The sequence below is a fragment of the Rosa rugosa genome, chromosome 5, assembly GCF_958449725.1.
Source record: "Rosa rugosa chromosome 5, drRosRugo1.1, whole genome shotgun sequence".
Classification (NCBI taxonomy): domain Eukaryota; kingdom Viridiplantae; phylum Streptophyta; class Magnoliopsida; order Rosales; family Rosaceae; genus Rosa; species Rosa rugosa.
In genome coordinates this window covers 42206003-42214434 of record NC_084824.1, presented here as the reverse complement: position 1 = coordinate 42214434, position 8432 = coordinate 42206003, and the positions used below count along the sequence as shown (strand labels likewise).

General features: G+C 40.2%; 2 long non-coding RNA genes across 2 annotated transcripts; both read right to left on the bottom strand.

Annotated features, from left to right (window-relative positions):
• Nucleotides 1–1945: 1945 nt before the first annotated feature.
• On the bottom strand, nt 1946–4672 carry LOC133712912 (uncharacterized). Its single transcript, XR_009847661.1, has 3 exons — nt 3929–4672; nt 3095–3169; nt 1946–2147 (listed from the first exon to the last, which is right to left on the bottom strand). It is a non-coding gene; the product is annotated as an uncharacterized LOC133712912 (long non-coding RNA).
• Nucleotides 4673–5123: 451 nt separating this feature from the next.
• Nucleotides 5124–7991, bottom strand: LOC133707814 (uncharacterized). Its single transcript, XR_009845295.1, has 3 exons — nt 7125–7991; nt 6376–6451; nt 5124–5335 (listed from the first exon to the last, which is right to left on the bottom strand). It is a non-coding gene; the product is annotated as an uncharacterized LOC133707814 (long non-coding RNA).
• Between the last annotated feature and the right edge of the window lie 441 nt (nt 7992–8432).

Genomic DNA, 8432 nt, shown 5'->3' with positions numbered 1-8432 from the left:
CTGCCATGCTATCCATGCATACTGCACTTTAAAGTTGCATATATGATCCAATAAAGCCAATGTGATATATACGTTCCATGCATATCGCCCTATATATATCTCACTAGCTTGGTCAGCTCTCTTTCGATCTGTACTGAAAATCAGCTAGATCGATGGAATTGGGAATGGTTGACATGCTGATTCATAATTGTAGAATATTGGCATCATATTGTTGATGATAGAGATAGAGTCAAACTATCTATCCATTTTAGCTTTAGTTTAGAAAAGCAAAAACTCGAGAGAGAAAAAGCCCAAAAGAAAAAAAATTTAACGTACTTGAGCAGATGCCCTAATCAGCAACTTATGGGACTTGTGTCCCTGAGATCAGCCTTCATAAACGAACAAATTCCCAACCTCTGAACAAGTCAACGCCCTTCTTTCTCTTTCAGAATTATGGGAAGCAAAAAAAAGGGAAAAGCTTTTGTGCATGGGGGTGGTAAGGGTACCCATAAATGAATGGAATGAGGGACCTTTTAGTATTCTATAAATAGGTTAAGAAGGCTCTGCAATTAGTATACTGTAAGCAACTGGTATACATACAAGGAGATCAGTTCGATCTTCTTCACTATGTCCAAAGAGTCTTGCATGAAGGGGCAGAGAGTAGAAATGAGCCAAGGATGACTTGCCTGATATATGCCCTCATTACTCATCGCGCTTGGGATAAAATCTTCAGGCAAGTCATCCTTGGTTCTCCTTTGCTCTCTTTTCTCTCATGCCAGATTCTCAAGGACTAAATAAATCCAGAACCTTTTAGTACTCTATAAATAGGTTAAGAAGGCTCTGCAGTTAGTATAATGTAAGGAACTGGTATACAAGGAGATCAGTTCAGTCTTCTTCGCTATGTCCTAAGAGTCTTGCATGAAGAGGGAGAGAGTAGAAATGAGCCAAGGATGACTTGCCTGATATACGCCCTCATTACTCATCGCTTGGGATAAAATCCTCAGACAAGTCGTCCTTGGTTCACCTTTGCTCTCTTTTCTCTCATGCCAGATTCTCAAGGACTAAATAATCCCAGAAACAATGCAGCGACTCGGTCTCTACCAGATTTTCAACTCTTTTGTCTCTCTTAAAATTGTCAGTAGCTTTGCGAGAAATAACTAGACAGCTATCTGCCCTCTCATTTCTATTTCCTTATTCTACTTTGTACATTTTTCGTCCACCCATGAAGTTTTATAGAAACCATCAATTTCATAGGTTATTAACCACCTGGTGTGGTAAGCTAGCTTGGTCAAGTGATCTAGCATGAAACCTCATGTTTAGCGTTCAAGTCCTAACTCTCACCAGTTTATGGCCAGTAGGTTTGAGATGTCTTCGGGTTCGTGCGCCTCTGGCGGAGGATTAGTCTATATTTGCTGGGATAATCCTCGTACATGGATCTCGGTCCAAATATTAACTGGCCATGGGTGGATGTGTTACTAACTTGCTAATGTAACCAAGGTAGTTTACTATCTCACTAAAAAAAAAAATAATAATAATAATAATAATAAAATTCATAGGTTATTAATTTTTCTATGGACTACTGCCAATGCTTGTCTGTCCAAATCCGGGGAATACCAAACTAGTAAGCCAACAAGCTTCATCAAGAAGCAAAGATCAAGCTCAACAGACCACGTAATCAATGCATCAAATTTTTACATTTATTTTTTTCCTAAATTTACTATGATCAGTATTTGTTTAGTAGCATACGTAGTTATATAAGAATTTGACTCGAGGATGCTCGGTTGAAATTGCTCCGGTTATTGGTGTCATCTAGCATGGTTATAAAAATAGAAATAGAAAAAGGTTTTGCATTGAGTTAGGGTATTTAGTTGATAAACTTAGAATGCAATTATGTTTGTAGTGAGTTGGGTATTCATGTGTCATGTTTATCAATGACTCAAGTGTATAATTGGCTTCACCTTGTCACGCCCCGAATTTTAAATACAATTAAAATCCGAAACATGAATTATACAACTTAATAGAATAAACGTCCTGAATTTTTTTCTCACAACAACCACACTTCACACCTCTTAATAATACATCTCACAATTTACAAAGCTGTAAACTGAAACAAAAACTCTAACCCGCACGATCTCCGCCTTGATCTTCCTGACCTGTAGGATTTCCCGCTACACCATTTGAATTTAATAGTGCACCGGGAATTGGCAACAACACAAAACCCGGTAAGCTTTAAAGAAATCTTTAAAGCTCGTATGAGTAAACAAGAAAGAACTGTTGATTTTAAATTACAATTCTTATAACTCAACAACACAACCAACAATCTCAACATCCACGACGCAAACGTCAAACCAATTCAATATCACCACTTTGGTCCTATCTCACAACACTATCACCACTTTGGTCCCATCCCATAACACGTTAGAGCTCTAACTGCCTCGTTACCTCTGACACCTTGGCCTAGGGTCAAGCAACGGCAAAAATACTTCGGTTAACACTATAACCGTCGCGCTTTGGACATCCCCGTCCTCAGCACCATATACTTCGGTTAATAATAAACCGTCGCGCTTTGGACATCCCCGTCCTCAGCACACAACTTCGGTTAATAATAAACCGTCGCACCTTGGACATCCCCGTCCTCAGCACACAAACACTCCGGTTATCCTTAACCGTCGAACTTCGGACACCTCATCCTCAGAACCCTACATTCTCTAACTCTATACATCCTCCAATGTAAATCATGAATATTAACAAGAACTCATCAATCATGTTCATCACATATAAATATGGTAAGTCACATGTCAATTCATAATAATTTAATCATCCCAATTCCACACTCTTCAATGTCACACCATTCATATATAATCACGTAAATATATATATACGTAATTATCCGCTCAGGGATAATCACTAATACCAACTATAGTTCACATGCAATAAAACCGAGAAATTCATTTGTATAGTAAAAATCATTTTACTTACCCATGGACCGTAGTTGATCAAGTCCATATGATTTTAAAAAAAATATTTATTCCATAAATATTTTCACGCAATTACGACAAAATAAGGTAATTAAATTTATTCGGTTCGTAATATGAACCACGTGAGGTTTACTCACCTCTAATCCAGCTGCGTCTTCTAAAAAGCCAAATACATCAATCCGAATCGTCCACCAAATCAATCCGTCGATAACCTAATCCAATAATGATCTTAACTTAGCCAACAACTCATAAATGTAATTAAACGACGATCCAACGGTCAGATCTGAATATAATGATGATCCAACGGTCGGATTCAAATTAAACGATGATCCAACGGTCGGATCTGAATTTAATGATGATCCAACGGTCGGATCCTCACGGATCGCCCTTAGGATCATCCTCCAAAATTATCACGAAGATCCAACGGTCAGATCTTCCTGAATCGCCCTTACTAACATCTCCACAAAATTATATGAAAATCCGACGGTCGGATTCTCACGAATCGCCTTCCGAATAACTATTTCTCAATTATACGAAGATCCAACGGTCGGATCTTCGCCCGTGACCTCACAAAGTCATCGGGACAGTCATACGATCAACATACTAAAATTTGAAGTAAAACCGATGGTCTGATCTTCACAGATCGTAAACCGAAGATAAAACGTAAAAAACCGTAAATAGTAACGTAAAAACGTAAATACACTATTTATCAACTTTTTCTAACATGACCATGTTATATATCAAAACGCTCGTAAGGATGCGTAGATCATCACCTAGATAATAAAAACTCAAAATATGGTCGAATACGCCGCCACAAGCGGCGGTCAGTGGGCGGTCAACGGCGGTCAACGCGGCGGTCAACCACCTCCGATGCAAAAGTCGTCAACTACAAACTTGTTCAAAATGACGAGTTGATCCACTTTCATAACTAGCATGAAGTCTGAAAACGAAAGGAAGTGGTCGGAAATTACCTAGAACAGTCGAGGTGGCCGGAAAATTTCCAGAATCCGGCGAAATTTGCAGAATCCGGCAAGGCTTGATTTCGACGTCAAAACTTCAATTTCAGGCTTCGATTCCTTCTAGAGAGTTGTTAAGAAACTCAAGACGAACGCATTGGTTCAAGAATCACAGAAAAATATGGTCTGTAGCTCGAGATATACCGATCGAAAGCTTCGGTGGTCGGAAAATTTGCAGAATTTTGCAGAATCCGGCGAGGGCTCCGATCGACGTAAAAACTTCAATTTCAGGCCTCGATGCCTTCTAGAGAGTTGTTAACAACATCAAGGGGAACCCACTGGAAAAAGAATCAATCAAAACGATGCACTACAGCTCGAGATATACCGATCGAAGCTTCGGTTTTTCGATTTGATCGGGTCTGGCTTCCAGCCGCCACCACGAGTAGCGCCGCCGTGCAAGGCCACTTCTGGGAGCTTCAGGACGTTGAGGCGAGCTCGTGGGTGAAGTTTGGTGAGGATTGTTGGCCGGTAGCTTGAGATATCAAGCTTGGAACCAAAACGAGCTCAAACCGGGCGGAGCTTCCCGCCGCCGCTGGTGGCCGTGTCGTGGTTCAAGGCTGCCACCTGCAGCTGCGCAAGGTCGAGGCGAAGCTATAGGAAGTGTTCTGGTCTTGATTGGTGGCCGGTGGAGTGAGAGAGAGTTTGGAGAAGTTTTGCTCTGTTTTGGGTGGTTTCGGACGTGAGAGAGAGAGAATTCGTTTCTTAGCTTAATTGATTCGTTCTTCCACTCATGCATAATCATGTTAAAGCACCGGCCTTCAAATTATGCAATTGTCCACTAACCTTAAATCACGGAACCGGTGTTTGCCACCAAATTGTTTGATTAAAAAAAACTAGGTTATTACACACCTTGTGAATGTTCATAATTGGTTCGTAAAAGACGAGGTTATCTCTAGTCAAAGAGCAGTTCTCAAAGAAATTGATGGAAGACTGATATTATTTATACTTCATATGTTCATATCATAATTAACTTTAGCAGTTAACATCTCATGCACCTCATAAACTTGATCGGTAGATATAGTTACTTGATCGGTAGATATAGTCAGGGGCGGCCCTGAGGGTGTGCATGTCACGCCCCGAATTTTGAATAATAAGTTCAAATCCGAAACATGAATTAAACCACTTAATCAAATAAACATTCTGAATTTTTTTCTCAAAACAACCTCACCACACGATACACAAACTTCAAATCTCGAAACCTCGAGTTCATTATTACAATTCACTCTCACAAGAAATATTGTAAAGCTCTAAATGAGCATAACACACCTCACCGGCTCACAAAGCAATTCAGATTGACACAATTGCAGCTACTCTACGCAGCTCGATCTCCGTCCTGATTCTCTTGACCTGTAGGATTACCCGCTACACAATTTGAATAGTGTACCGGGATTGCAACAACACAAACCCAGTAAGTTTTTGACAGCCCGTATGAGTAAACAAGGAATTGCACGACTTTAAAGAACAAATCAATTTAAGTGATTCTTAGTATAAAAATTGAAGTGCACAACGTCACTTCAAACATCAATCAACTCACATCTCACCATGACCATCCAAACAACTAAACTTTCCCTTTCCAATATATACTCAAGGGTATATGATAGTTATAAAAACCCCTCCACGCAGCATGTCATACTCAAAGACACATAAAAACTTGAGGTTATCCCTCAAACAGTATGATGGCAGACAGACTAGAGCTCTAACTGAATCGTAACCTGTCACCTTGGTCAAGGTTCAATCTTACGATAATACGTGTCATAATCATCGACACACGATGAAGACACCTGCCACTATCATCGACGCACGATGAAAACACTTGCCACAATCATCGACACACGATGAAAATACTTGGCACTTTCATCGACACACGATGAGAACACTTGCCACAATCATCGACACACGATGAAAATACTGGGCACTTTCATCGACACACGATGAGAACACTTGCCACAATCATCGACACACGATGAGAATACTTGACACCATCATCGACACACGATGAGAACACTTGACACTAACATATAATTCGTCTACACATTTCAACTATCGCACTTTACTCAACTACTCTTTATCACGAACAACTCAATACATCACACAATGTCATAACTTTCAATATATATTTCACGTAAATATATATATATATATATATATATACGTAATCACCTACACAAGAGTGACTACTAATACCATCTATAGTTCACATGCAATAAAAACAAGAAATTCATTTTTATACTTAAATTCATTTTCCTTACCTGTGAGTAGTAGCCTTATGAACCGTAGTCGATCAAGTTCATATTATTTCAAAACAAATCTTTATTTTCTTAAAACAATTTTCCACACCTTTATAATTCAATATAAATCACTAAATTTCGGTTCATGAAGGAACCATGTGCGATTTTACTCACCTCGATATTCCCGCTGCGTCTTCAGTTTAACACAATACACACCGAAATCGCTCACCCAAGGGAGACCGTCAATCACCTAATCACACATGACCTTAACTTAGCCAATAACTCAAAAACATATTCAAACGACAATCCAACGGTCGGATCGAAATTAAATGATGATCCAACGGTCGGATCCTCACGGATCGCCCTTAGGATCACCCTCCAAAAATCATCACGAAGATCCAACGGTCAGATCTTCCTGAATCGTCCTTACTAACATCTTCACAATTTTATACGAAAATCCGACGGACGGATTCTCACGAATCGCCTCCCTAATCACTGTTTTGCATTTATACGAAGATCCAACGGTCGGATCTTCGCCCATGACCACACAAAGTCACTGGGACAGTCATAAGATCATCATATCAAAACTACAAGTCCATCTGACGGTCCTAACTTCACATATCACAAATCTAACGATCGAAATCGATCGAAACTTAAAAATTCATAACTTAATCATACGATATCCAAAAATTGCATATAATATATCAAGATGATCGTATTGAAATATAGAATCTAAAAATGCACAGAAACTATATTTTTGACCCCCGGAGGTGGCCGGAAAGGGCCGCCGGAATTAGTGGCAGAGCCGCCGCCGACCACCGCCAATGGTGTCGGGGCCGGGCTGCTCCTCTTCCTCTCATCATGCTTAACAACTTTCATAACTACCATGTAAGCTGAAAATGACCGGAAGTGGTTGAAATTACCTAAAACAGTCGAGGTGGCCGGAAAAGTTCCAGAATCCGGCGAAATTTGCAGAATCCGGCAAGGCTTGATTTCGACGTCAAAACGTCAATTTCAGGCTTCGATCCCTTCTAGAGAGTTGTTAAGAAACTCAAGGTGAACTCATTGGTTCAAGAATCACAGAAAAATATGGTCTGTAGCTCGAGATATACCGATCGAAAGCTTCGGTGGTCGGAAAAATTCCAGAATCCGGCGAGCTTGAGTTTCGACGTAAAAACTTCAACGAAACGCTTCGATTCCTTCTGGAGAGTTGTTCAGAACTTCAAGAAGAACTCACTAAGCCAAGAATCACATAAAGAGGTGGTCTGTAACTCGAGATACACGGATCGAAGGGTTGTTTGTCGATCTAAACCAGTCGAGCTCCGATGAACGTGAAATCGTTCTACCCAGGTCTGGTCCTTCTTGGTGCTTGTTCAGAAAGTTGAGGCGAATCCAATGAGACAAGAATCAAGAGAATTGGCGGCCTGTAGCTCAAGATATCGAGTTAGAACCAAATCGAGCTCAAAACGGAACCGTGTCCTCCGCCGCCACTGCCGGCCGTGTTGCGGTGCAAGGTTGCCACTGGTAGCTGCGCAAGAACGAGGTGGAACTATAGGAACTGGTCTGGTCTTGATTGGTGGTCGGTGGAGGGAGAGATGAGTTGATGAAGATTGCTCTGTTTCTTGGATGGTTTTCGGACGTGAGACAGAGAGAGTGAGAGAGAGTTGTCTGGTATGATTGAATGATTATTCAATTATGCATAATCATGAATGATGATTAAGACACCGGCCTTGAATCAAGGAACACCCTTCCTTTTAACAAAGGTGTTTGCCACCAACTGTTTTGGTTAAAAGAAAAACCGGTTATTACAGTGCAGGTAGTGCCGCTGCACAAGGCCTCCGAAAATTGGAGGCCTCCGACTTTGAGTTTTGAGTTTCGAGTATATATAGGTATAAATGAATATAATTAATTTAGTTTCCCATCCATGCACAGAATCTTGTATAGTCCAGTTGGTAGGCTGGCCCAGGCGCTCGCGGCTTTTTATATCCTTGTCACGGGTTCGAATCCCAGACTTCCATTTTTATTCTTCTTTTCTCTTCCTTTTTTTTTTTTTTTTAACCTTCCGTGTCCCTGATTTTCTTTTTCTTCTCTCTTTTTCTGTCTTTTTTTACATCTCACATTCCTTTAGGATTTTCTTTTTCCTTTTGTTAGTAGATTTTTTTTTAGTACGTCAGCAAATCAGATTTTTTTTTTTTCCTTTTGTTACTAGGTTTTTATTAACCTTATAAAAG